This window comes from Lissotriton vulgaris, chromosome 2_1, assembly GCF_964263255.1.
Source record: "Lissotriton vulgaris chromosome 2_1, aLisVul1.2, whole genome shotgun sequence".
NCBI lineage: Eukaryota > Metazoa > Chordata > Amphibia > Caudata > Salamandridae > Lissotriton > Lissotriton vulgaris.
The window spans coordinates 1,108,534,260-1,108,547,794 of record NC_141687.1 but is presented as its reverse complement, the minus strand read 5'-3'; the positions used below and the strand labels follow the sequence as shown (position 1 = coordinate 1,108,547,794).

The following is a 13,535-nucleotide window of genomic DNA, read 5'->3' as shown; positions in this document are numbered from 1 at the left end:
AATGTGAGTAACAGCCTGGTTAGACACTGAATTCCACCTAAAATGTTGTTGTAAGAAAAAACAAATCTAGATTCAAATATGTAAAGAAATTGCTTCATCAATACATGTTTAAGCTTTCTATTGGTGCTATGTGGCTGGCAACTCCACTATGGCTGGTCCCAAGTTAAGAAAGAGGCTTATGTGTGGTGCTAGCCATCTCACCATATAACTAATTCTAGCGTCAGAAATTCCAACCAAAAGACATCTTGGCCTAGGGGGAGAGAGGAATCTCCTTCCTGGAGAGCTTTGATGGCTTGTGGTGAAAGGCAGAAATACCTGGAAGCCTCAGATTTGATCCAACTGCTTTCGTCCAAGACCAACAAAATCTGGAGTTGGAACATGAGGACCATGTACGAGGCAGGTAAGACGGCCCACATTGCAGCAGAGATGAAACATTACAACCTTGCCCTGCTTGGCAATAGCGAGACCAGGTGGACACAGTCTGGACAGACAAGATTGGCTTCAAGAGGAATGCTGCAGTATTATTCACACAAGAAAGAGAATGCCCCACATACTCATAGAGTAGCACTGATGCTAACACCAGCAGCCAACAGAACTCTGTTTGTATGGGAAGCCCACTGTCCCAGAATCATCACAGTGATCTTCTGCGCAAAGAAAAAAAGGAGCAATATGAATTGTATCCAGTGCTATGCACCTATGAATGACAGCAAAAAGAGGAACAAGAACAGTTTTAGAAAAGACTCCAGTCCATACTGGAGAAATGCATTGACAGAGACATCACTATACTGATGGGAGACCTCAATGTTAAGATTGGAAGTAACAACACTGGGTACGGAGTAGTCATGGCCAACCATGACCTTGGGGACATGAACAAGAATGGTGGAAGGCTCGCAGATCTCTGTGCCCTGAAAAGTCTGATGATAGGCGATAGTGTATTCGCAGGCAAACGTATACCATAAGGCACCATAAGTTTCACCAGATCAGTCAACAGAGAATCAGATCAACCCTGTCTACATTGCCATGAAGTTCCAAAATCCCTGCATGATGTGAGAGAGACGAGGGGAGCGGATGTGGCATCAGACCATCACCTTGCAGCGACAAGGCTTCAGCTAAAGCTGAAAAAAGCATGAGTGGAACTGACAAACCAATGCCAGTGATATAACACCACCCTCCTCAAAGAGTCACAGAAACAGAGTGAATGGTCAGTTCCCCTCAGTAACAAGTTTCATGTCTTGCAAGAACTAGGGGATGACAGAGACCCAGTGGAAGATCAATGGGAGAAAATCAAAGAAAAAGTAACATGAACCTGCCAGGAGCTTCTGTGTCCTGTGGTGTGGTGTATTTTCTGATATTATTTCTGTGCCTTGTATAATATGTTTTATTTGTATTTTCTATTGTACTCTATATTATATGACAGTAGTTGGAACCTAGTGTTGCCATGGTTCCTCCACCTATGTCATACTGTCCTCAGATTGCTTGTGTCTGTCCTGTTGTGCAGTTGCTGGCTATTCCCTGGGCCCTCAGGACTGTGTTACTTTTCTTCCAATAAACAAAAAAAAAAGACTCCACGTTGTTGCCTTTCAGTCTTTACAATTTGGCGACAAGCTTGGTATTGAGCCTCTCTTCTGGCTACCTCAAGGAGGAACAACTTCGGAGCTGATTTTCAAAGAACCTTCCTTGTCGCTATCTCCGTTTGCTTAGGTTGCTGAACTTTGTTCTATCTGGAGGCAGTCCACTCCATTCTAGGTATTTTTCTTAACTTTGAGGGTCGAGGTGTCAAATTTCTTTGGGAAATCGGCGTTAAAGTTTCCTCACTATCTCCGTGCATTGCCTCAGTTGCACTTGCTTGAGCGTTCTATTGCTTGCTGTGCCATCGCTCCCCTCTTGTTTGTCTTTCGCACTCGCTCCAGTGCACGTCCTGTTTGCCGTACCAGTTTACATTACTTCTTCTTTGCCTCGTCTCGCTAAAGAAACCACGCTTCCTTCAGCAGTCTGCTTTGCCTTGCTGACGCCAGCTACTAGCTGCCACCAGTCATCTCACCGTGCTCCCTGGCCATCACGCTTTCCTTCATGCGTGCGACTCAGGCTATTTTCTATTCAACTTTCGATCCGCTTGCTTGCCTGTCTGCCATTCAGTTTGTTACTTACCTGGTTTGCCAAGTTTCTTTCACTTCCATCTTCTGCCTGGAACACAAACAGATCCACACAGCTTCTTGCAACTTCTTGGCAACTGGCTACCATCGAATTCTGCCAGACTGTATTCACACTTCTTCCTGCTCAGCAGCACTCCTTGTGGAAATTGTTGGTTACTGCAGCATATTTTTAAAACAATAACTTTATTGTTCCTTACTGGTGTACACCACGGCTGTGCACTGTTTCTGTTACTCACTGTTTCATTTCTACTTATTTCAGCATTCTTCCATTTTGTTTTCTCTCTTCCTACTCTTTTTCTTTGTTTTCTTTCTTTTGTTCTTTATTACTAATGTTTTCCTTTCAGGTTTAGTTTTCGCTTTTGTGGACATACATTGTCTGCATTGTGTATATACATTACTACACCCTTATGCAATCTGTCACTCCTCCTAGTCTTTCCTACAAGAGCCAGGTGAACCACCTTTGAAATGGTGGTTATGGTATAGATCTTTCAATGCGTACTTAGATGCAATTGATGGTCTTAAATTTAAAGCACATAGAAAACGTAATCTGTTATACTATTATTTAGGTGTTGAAGGTCAAAATGTGTTTGATCATTTAATAGAGTACACTGGTATGATAGAGAAGACCTTGATGAATTCCAATTGGCTGTGAAACAATTAAGTACTTACTTTGAGGGTAAAGCCAATTTGGTGGTACACAGACACAAGTTTTTTACACGTGCTCAGGCTCCTAATGAATCTATTGATTCCTATCTGACTGCTCTAAAAATGTTGGCTGTGTATTGTGATTTTGAGAGTTTCACGTCTCAGCTCATCAGAGACCAGATCGTTTGCAGATGCCATTCTAAGAAAATGCAACAAAATCTATTATCATGCAAAAATCCATCTTTAGATGAAGCTATTGACATAGCAAAGAGCATTGAAAGTTCCCAACTTGATGCTAAACAATTAGAAACTGCTGTACCCGTTACTGGAGTAGCTCTTGTCAATTCAGCCACCAAATCCTCAGTTGTGAGCGGCCCCAGTATGAACAACCCAAAAGGTGCAAGTCCAGCAGATAATGTTTCTAGGGGTGGTAAAAGCAACGTTACTGCACACAGTTTTTCTAAATTATAATGTTTTAGATGTGGTTCATCCACTCATGTTTCTAATTTTAAAAATTGTCCAGCAGCTTCACAAGAATGTTATAAATGTAAAAAAGTAGGGCATTTTGGCAAAGCTTGCAGAGGTGGCAAACGTTTTCCTATACGGTGTGTTCAAGACTGCACAATGTACAATTAACAAGATATAGTTGATAAAAAAAATGGTTGAGGAACTGTTGTCATGTGTGGAGTGTGTCGAAGTCAATAATGTCCAAACTAGCAAAGATATTACTGACCCTTTGGTACATATTTAAATTGAAGGTTGCGGTATTCTGCTACTTATTGATTCAGGAGCAAGAATTACCATCATTTCTATTAACAAATATAAAGAGAATTGGTCTCACAAGGTTTTGTTACCTCCTGATGTCATCACCACTACATATGAAGGGAACAAAATTGAAATGAGTGGGTTTTTCTGGGCTGATATCAAGTTTGAGAGAAAAACTATTCATGGTAAAGTGTACATAGCCTTTAAAGGCATTAACGATTTGGAACTGTGGCATCAAGCTGAGTTTGCCATGATCATCAAACCTGGTCATAAAAATCCTGTTTGCTCAGTTCATGCTGTAGATGTTCAAGTACCTTGGAAAAATAAGTTTGAAGATGTTTTTCAAGAAAAAAAAGGATGTATCAATTTTTCTTCTAATTTTATCAAAGTCAAAGAAGATGTTGCTTCTGTTAAGCACAAACTGTGCAATGTGCCTCACAGTATCAGAAGTGAGCTGTCTGCTATGCTAACCAAAATGCTAAATGAGGGGATTATTGAAAAGGTGAATGCCACCTTGTGGTTGTGTACCATTGTGCTTGCCAAAAAGAAGTCTGGCAAATTACGCCTCTGTGTGGATTTGAAGTCCCTTAACAACGCAATTTGGGTTAAGAGTTTTACTCTTCCACGTATTACTGCTGTAATCATTGCAGTTGATCAATCCAAATGGTTTTCTAAGGTGGATGTACAGGTGGCTTATCATCCGGTAGTTTTACATGAGAGGACCCGTCATATGACAACTTTTGTTACACCTGATGTTACCTTCAATTCTGCGGCATGCCATTTGGACTGACCTCTGCAGCCTCTATTTTTTAAGGTGATGACAAGCGTGTTTAAGGACTTACCCAATGTTGTTATCTTCCAAGAAGACATTCTGGTGCATACCTTTTCACTTAAAAAACACAATGTTATTATTGAACAGGTTCTCACTACTCTTCAAAGGAATTGTGTAATGTTAAGTGATGAGAAATGTATCTTTGCAGTCATGAATTGAGTTTTTGGGTCACATTCTTTCACATGAGGGTGTCAAACCTAAGCCCAGCAATATTGATGGTATTGTCAAGGTTCCTCATCCTGCCAATAAGGAACAACTCAAATCATTTATGGGTTTGTGAGAGTTCTACTCGAAGTTCATAAGAAATTATGCTGGTTTGACAGAGTGTTTCAGAGGGCTTCTTAAGGAAAGTGCTGACTTTATTTGGACCTCTGCTTGTCAAGAGCATTTTCAATCTATTAAGGATAGAATTTTATCTGCTCCGGCTCTTCAAGCATATGTCGAAGGCCATGACCCTTATGTTACTGTTGTTGCCAGTTCTTATGGTATTGGGGTAGTTTTGTCTCAGATGGTGGGTTACAAAGAAGTTACAGTCAGTTTAGCCTCAAGAAGAATGAAAGATGTTGAACTGGGATACACCGTTATTGAAAAAGAAATGCTTGCCTGTGTACGGGGTATTGAGAAAATCAAGCCTTACATATAGGGACGAAAGTTCTATCTCAGAACTGATCATAAGCATTTGGATGACATCTTGTCTGGTAACAAAATCAAGAATTCCACAGCCATATTGCCTCGTCGGTCCACCAAACTGCTTGAGTTCAATTTCTCTGTACTTCATATTGCAGGTTGCAAAAACATCAAGGCAGATATTTTGTCTAGACTCCCTGTAGAGGACTACAATGAACAATCCAAGGTGTTTAAGGAAATTGAGGAGTGAATTATTGCTAGTGTTGAAGACAACATGAATGAATGGCTGGATGCATTAAAATCAGATGATGTCCTGAAACAAGTTATGAATCTAGTTGTTACCGGTTGGTCTAAAGAAAAATCCATTGATGTTGATTTACAACCATACTGTTAGGTGGCTGACAAACTTTCAGTTGAGAACAATTTACGTGTCAGGTGTGGGAGGTTAATTCCTCCAAAGTGTTTTAGACTCACAGATCTTGAACCTGCTCATTTAGGTCACTTGGGAATGACTGCCACTAAGTTAAAAATTTACAATGATTATTGGTGGCCCAGTATTTGAGGAGAAGTAGAGACTTTGGTTAGAGAATGTGTACAATTTCCTTGTAGTGATAAACATCTCTCTACTACTTCTCCTGTACCAAGGCCTGTTCCTTGTCCAGACAGAGCGTGACAGAGAGTAGCCACAGACTTTTTAGGACCATTCCATGTGTTACCCAACAACATAAAATGTTTTATTGTTCTGTTGGATCATCTATCCTGATGGATGGAAGTGAGGAGTGTTTCTCAACATAACACCAAATCTGTTACTCGATTCTTGCAAGATGTTTTCAGTAGGGAAAACTGAAGAACTGCTATCTGATAATGGTGTACAATTCACTCTCTAGTATGCAAGAATTTTTAACCAAAACAGGTGTGGAACATTTGCGCTTTCTGCTTCATCACCCTCAAGTCAACATAAAGGTTGAGAGATTCAACAGAATTCTAGTTGAATGAATTCAGAGTGCTGTTAAATCTAGGGTGGATTGTGAGACTACTGTTAGAGATGTGGTATGGGCATATAGGACCACACCCCATTCAATTTCTGGTTCTGTACCATTCGAGGTGATGAGAGGTAGGAAGGTAAGTTTGACATTGAATCCTTTTTAAAAAATCAAAGCATTGGATGGTGGCTGTAATGTTTTGGAAGAGTCTGCTAGCGAAATCGGCTAGCGATTTTTTTAATCGCAAAAGATATAAGAAAGTGTCTTATCAGTGTAAAAAAAAAATTGTGAATTTTTCTGTTGGTGAACGGGTGTGTTCCAAAACCTTTATTGTTGCACAAAGGGTCCTCAAAATTCAAAGATCCGGCTTGCATTGAGGAAATAAAAGGTCATGCTGTAAAATTGAGCAATGGACCGTAGTGGAACATGTCTCGCTCAGCTAAATCCAAGAGACACATTTCTGCCAACACGGAAATTGTACATGATGTTTGTCCACCAATAGTTTGGATGAGCTCTAGTCACTAATTTTTTTTTTTGTGGTTGTTTTTTTGTATTTTTTATTTTCCGTAAGAAGGGGAGATAGGTGGTGTGGTGTATTTTCTGGTATTATTTCTGTGCCTTTTATCATATGTTTCATTTGTATTTTCTATTGTACTCTATATTGTCAGTGGTTGGAACCTTGTCTTGCCATGGTTCCTCCACCTATATCATACTGTTCTCAGATTGTTTGTTACTTTACTCAGATTGTTTGTAATTGTCCTGTTGGGCAGTTGCTGGCTATTCCCTGGGCCCGCAGGACTGTGTTATTTTCTTCCAATAAACTTAAAGAAAATACTCCACAATGTCTCCTTTCAGTCTTTCCAGGTCCCAAGAAACACTAGCATAAAGAACGGATTTTATTGAGACTTGCTGCAAAATCCAAGCAATAAAAGAAAATAAAGCTGCAGCCAACACAAGCCGAACTAGAGCAGAAAAAGCAAAAGCTCAAGGCAAATACACAAAAAACAACTAGGAAGCTAAAAGAAGCTTAAGAGCAGACAAGTGAAGATTCATCAGTGGTCTTGCTTCAGAAGCCCAGGAAGCAGCAAGCCATGGAAATTTTAAAGAACTCTATGACATAAGAGGGAAACTCTACAGCAGACACAGCAAGACAGAAAGGCCTGTTAAAGACAAAACTGGGAAGACAATCATAGGTAATGAAGGCCAACAATGAAGATGGGTGGAGCCCTCTGAAGAACTGCTGAACCAGCCCATGCTGCAGGCTCCACCAGACATACATCCAGCTGACAAGGACTTGCCAATTGACTGGTGCAGACCAACCATGGAAGACATATGGCAAGCCATCGTACATTTGATAAACGGGAAGGCAGAAGAATATAACAACATTCCTGCAGAGACACTGAAAGCAGACATTGAAACATAAGGAGACATGGTCTATCCCATGTTTGGAAGCATCTGGGAAGAGGAAAAAGGGCCATCAGACTGGAAGGTGGGTTATCTCATTAATTTCTACAGGAAAGGCGACCTGAGTAACTGCACAAACTACAGATGAATAACTCTTCTATCAGCCTCAGGTAAAATGTTCAAAAGAGTCATTCTGAACAGAATGAAGGACCAAGTAAATTCTCAGTTGTGACAAGAAAGCTGGCTTCCACAAAGTTAGATCATACATAGACCAGATTGGAACACCACGCTTTGTCATTGAGAAGTTGATGGGATGGAACTGCCCCCTCTATGTCAACTTCATTGGCGATGAGAAGGCATTTGACTGCATGGACGGGGAGCCCCTTTGGAAACTCCTCCACCACTACGGTGTGTCAGATAAACTCATTAGAATCATTAGGAACTCTTACAAGTGAATGACATTCAAGATAGTCCATGGAGGACAACTCACAGAAGTCTTCGAAATGAGGACCAGAGTCTGCCAGGGTTGTTTGTTCTTGCTTTTCTGTTCCTGCTGGCCATAGACTGGATCATGAAGACATCAACCCCAAGGGAAAGAAATGGGATCCAGTGGACACTTTGGATGCAGCTCGATGACCTGAACTTTGCAGAGGACCTGGCCCTACTCTTCCATACCCATCTACAGAAGCAAGGGAAGACCGGCAAAGTGGTAGCCACATCAGCATACCTTGGCCACAACATCCACAGAGAAAAAAACAAGACTGTAGTCACTCTTGCAGGCATTGCACTCAAAGTGTTTGAGGCCTTTATCTACTTGGGCAGTGTCTTCGGGAATCCGGGTGACACAGACACCAATGGAAAAGCAAGATTAAGCAAAGCAAGGGCTGACTTAATTCAGCTAAAGAAGATCTGGAGCTCCAAGGACCTAACGCTGCAAAACCAAAGTCAGACTTTTTAACTTCAATGTAAAATCGGTCCTTCTGTATGGAGCACAAACGTAGAGGGCAACAGTACCACCACCAACAAAGTCCAGCCATCATCAACAACTGTCTGAGGAAAATTGTCCCAATCCACTGGCCAACCAATATCAGAAACAACAACCCATGGCAGCAGTCTTCCAAATTACCGCTCATGAAGAAATCATGTAAAGATGCTAGGGATGGATAGGTCATAGCCTCCACAAGTAGTAAAAAGGCAGGGCTCCGGTGGAGCGGGAGCCCTGCCTTGTTACCGGGGGTCTATTATTTTTACTGTGAAAACCTACCTGGCTGAGCTACCCTGCTAGAGCGAGTCTGCAAGCCTGACAGCACTCTGGACACTGTGGGACACCTTACCGCCATTGGGTCCGACGCTGCTGAGGGACTACAATACCCAGACTCACACGTGGCGCGCACGTAGCCAACTCGTATGGGAAGCGCCTGGAGGCGTTCTTAAGGCGAACAGGGCGTCCGCGTCGTGGGACGCGCTCGGGCTAAGCCGGGATAAGCCCGGGCAAAGAGCGGGCCGTCTGCGGCCGTCAGAGGCTAGAGGTGGCTGGACTGGGCCATGTTATTTTCCTTTCGGCCATGAATGCATCTCTGGTTAGTTAACTATTGTGGTATGTTTGTATCATTCTAGTTGTTACAGAGTTGCCACAGTTTTGTATTAATTGTTTATTTACTGGAGCTAGGCTGTCGTCTGATATTAAGTGTGCCTTCCTAGCCTTGCCTTAGCTTTTTCACAAAGGTCCGAAAGAAGATACAGATAGCTCCTACCGGGGTCCTAGCAGTCAACAGTCACGACAATGGATGCATTCTTAACCAGGGTAGCATCTGTTATCGATAAGGAGATTGAGTTGGTGAATTGGCGCCTCTCTAGATCTCCGGTGGGTCGCCTCCAACATTTTTGGGAAAATTCTAACGTAGATGAGATGGATCACTGAAATAATATCGACTGACAAAATATCGACTTGCCAAAATACCGTGGACAAAATATCGACAGTCAAAATATCGAGTTTGTATCTACAAACAGGTAAGTACAAAAATATCGAGTACAAAATATCGTTAACAAAAATATAGATGTAAAAAATATCGACTTTATTAAAAACAGTGTTAAATTAAATTAATATTAAATTTTAATTACTAAAATATACTTAAAACGACTTAAATTAAATTATAATAATAAAATAATAAATGAAAATAATAAAAATAATTTTTTAAAATCTTATTTGTTGACCCTGAACCCTAAAAATACCCCTTTACCCAAAAACCCAAAACTGACCCTGAACCCTAAAAATACCCCTTTACCCAAAAACCCAAAACTGACCCTGAACCCTAAAAATACCCCTTTACCCATGACCTGAAAACTGACCCTGAACCCTAAAAATACCCCTTTACCCATGACCTGAAAACTGACCCTGAACCCTAAAAATACCCCTTTACCCATGACCTGAAAACTGACCCTGAACCCTAAAAATACCCCTTTACCCATGAACTGAAAACTGACCCTGAACCCTAAAAATACCCCTTTACCCGTGACCTGAAAACTGACCCTGAACCCTAAAAATACCCCTTTACCCATGAACTGAAAACTGACCCTGAACCCTAAAAATACCCCTTTACCCATGAACTGAAAACTGACCCTGAACCCTAAAAATACCCCTTTACCCATGAACTGAAAACTGACCCTGAACCCTAAAAATGCTCCTTTACCCAAAATTTATCAATATTATTTAATTACCAATTAATTATTAATTAACAATAACAATAAAGTAAATATATTAGAACATTAGGTGTAATTATTTTAATAATTAATATTATTTTTTCAAAATTAATTACTTAAAAATAACACAAAATTATATATATAAAAATGTACTCTAATTAATGTAATTAACTAATTACAATTAATTAATTAACAATTATTTACTAATACAAAATATATTCAAAATTATATTAATTAATTAACTAATTAATATTAATTAATTATCAATTAATTATTAATTAAAAATATTAACAAACATATATTAATTAATTAATTATTATTAAATTACTTCCCACCCTATTCCCCTATAAACCCACAACCCGCTACAGAATTACATTACGCAATTATCAAAACAAAATTCATGTAATAAAATATTTTATAACATTAATACACACTATTCACACATATTATTACATAAAAATACACTATAAAATATTATATATTATTAAAAAATCGATATTTTTGCTATCTATATTTTATACAGTCGATATTACTTCACTTACCTGAAAAACGATATTTTTGTAGTCGATATTATGTCCAGTCGATATTTTGTCCAGTCTATATTTAAAACTCGATATTATGTCCAGTCGATATTTTGGAGTCGATATTTTGTCTCTATACCAGATGAGATATCTAATGCCTCATTAAACGGTCCACACTGTGGGGGTGCAACTGGGTAATTAATGGGTTCTGATTTGCCTCAAGTTATATCTACAGATATGGGGGAGGTGGTACCACAGTCCCTGTACCCAGTAATAACCATTGCTACTAAAGAAGGCCCCTTAAATGTCGACAATATGGGGAAAGGTGGGAAGACACCCGTAGTGCTACTTGAGAAAATAAATGCTCACAGCTTACCCCCATCCCCATTGCCTAATGGGACCGATTGCAGCGCTGGCGGCCTCAAAAGGAAGTGTAAGGCAAAAATGGGTCAAGCAAAAAAAAAAAAAACCCAACGAAAAGCAGGCACCTATCACAGTAGCGGGGTGTATCTGGAAGCGAGAAGTATTTGCTGGACACCCTCAAATTAGTTTTGGGCTCCGCACTGGAGGAAAGGTTAGCTCCGATTATGTCAAAGCTGTCTGAGATAGAGCTTAGGCTTGATGTTATTAAACAGTCCCCATTATGTCATCCTGTTGCCTTAAGTAATCCTTTAACCCTGCACCTCAGTCTAATCTCGTAGTAGATTCCACACAAGCACTACATAACCCCGAAATTGCTCCGGCCACAAGCAACAATAACCATCTGGGGAGCTGCCAGGATATTGTACCACAGGAGCGTGAGTTGAGGGGCACTACTGAGGGTATGAAAACAAACAGGCCGACCATAAGGACAAGGAAAAATCATCCATCTCAGGGTCCACGGTGTAATAGCGGTGGAAACCATGGTGAGACAAATAGTAGTGGGCGGGACTCTGAGCTAATTGATTTGCCTCCTCAATCTACACCACTGGTGGTCATCTTGGGTAATGTGCCACCCCTCCAACAAGGCCCTACAGAGGCCTTCTATCAGCTTATGAACAAGGTGACCCACTGGCTATCCAGTAACACCTCAGTGGGATCTGAATTAGGTCGCAATATCATTATGGTGTGACGTGTGGGTTGGGTGGGAAACTCAAGAAAGCTAGGAGGTGGTGACTATATAATCGTGAACTTCAACGACAGTCTGATCGTTGAGAATTTATTCCAAGAAACACAAGCAAGAAAGTTTAACACCAGGTCTGGGATACAGATGCTCCCCCTGGGTTTCTTTTACCAACCTAACCCCCCGATCAACATCAATTTTGACCCACACGCCCATAAACACACGTACAGCCCCAGACTTGATAATAGACTAAATAGTCTTAACCATCAGCCTGCCCACATGGCATCGGCTAACATCTGGGGGGATGACTATGGGTTACCCATCCCGCTAGCGACAAATAGATTTTCAGCTTTGCCACATTAGAAGACTGTGACTGACTAAAGGCAACCACAGATCTTAATGTCTTGCCATCACCCACCCTAAATCAGGCTACGGGGGGAGGACCATCAGGTCAGTTCTCAGTCAGGGGGAATGTGATTGTATGTAATGAGGGCCTAAAAGATACCCTGGCTGTGGTCCCATCTAGTCAAATGTCTTATAACATAATATCCTGGAACATAGCTGGGTTGACAGGGAAGGCTCAAGATCCAAAGTGGGTAGAGTTTATAAGGACCTTTCCGGTGATTTGTCTGCAAGAGACTTGGATGGTGGAAAGTGATGCAGTCTTAGAAGGTTATAAAACCTTTTTTGTGCCGGCAAAACCGTCACGTAGCTGTAGAGCAAAAGGGGACATGGTCATTTATATTGATGTGGCTTTGAATTGTGTTGCCAAATTAATAAACTCTGACAACACTAACATCCAAGCAGTTACCCTAAAAAGAGGGCATGCAAAGGTGCTCCTGATTAATTTTTACAATGCTGTAAATGCTAGAGGTGAATGCAGGATTGCTGAACTGGGTAACTTCATCAGACTAAATTGCGCTAGGGATCCCCACCGGCTCTTGATTATGGGGGACTTTAACGTGCACCCATGCGGGAATCCAATGCATACCGCCATGGGAGTACTGGGATGCCACAGGATGGAGGGCCTTCACTTCGAACACTCAGGCAGGGGAGACATGTTCAACCATCTACTTAAAGAATTTGATTTGGTTTCAGCCATGTCAGTGGTGGACATTTGTAGCCAACAGTTGTCCCCACATTTAAAGGTCGCTCCGGGGGGGTCCTTTATTGACCACATTCTGTTCTCTAATGGCCTTCAGTCTACCATATTAGGTTTTAAAATTGAAGAAAGCATATATAGTGATCGCAACCCAGTCTGTATCTTCTTTGATGGCAGTCTTTTAAACCTACGGGAAAAGCTGTTAACCCAGGGAGTACTGAAAAGTACAGATGGAAGGTGTCGATTTAAATGGTCGAATGTGAACTCTGACCAACTACATGATAGGATCCATAAAACCTGTGACCCCGAGTTAACATTGTGCGTGTCCTCCACATCCCTCGCACCTGACATTCTGTTAGCTTTTGAGGGGATCACCACAAAAGTAGGTCCTATGTTAACCATCCCGATACCGGGGCCATTGCACAGAGACCCTAAATGGTGTGATCACACCTGCTCAAAAGCTGCCCAAGCGTTAAAGGCAGCACTGAAGATTAGCCCTAGAGATCCCCTGTTGATCCGGACACTACGCCAGACCTATAAAAAGGTTTTGTCAAAGCAAAAAGCAGATATAAAGGACAAAGTCAGGCAAGAACTTTCAGATCCAAATACCCTGGGTAAAAACAAGAGCTTTTGGGGCATCATTATTAGACCCCTGTTTGATAGGGAAGGGGAGCATGCAGTAGACACTAACATCACTGAAG

General features: G+C 41.1%; 1 pseudogene; it reads left to right on the top strand.

Annotated features, from left to right (window-relative positions):
- The first annotated feature begins 288 nt into the window (after positions 1 to 288).
- Positions 289 to 8,410, top strand: LOC147731680 (uncharacterized; annotated as a pseudogene).
- Positions 8,411 to 13,535: the final 5,125 nt, after the last annotated feature.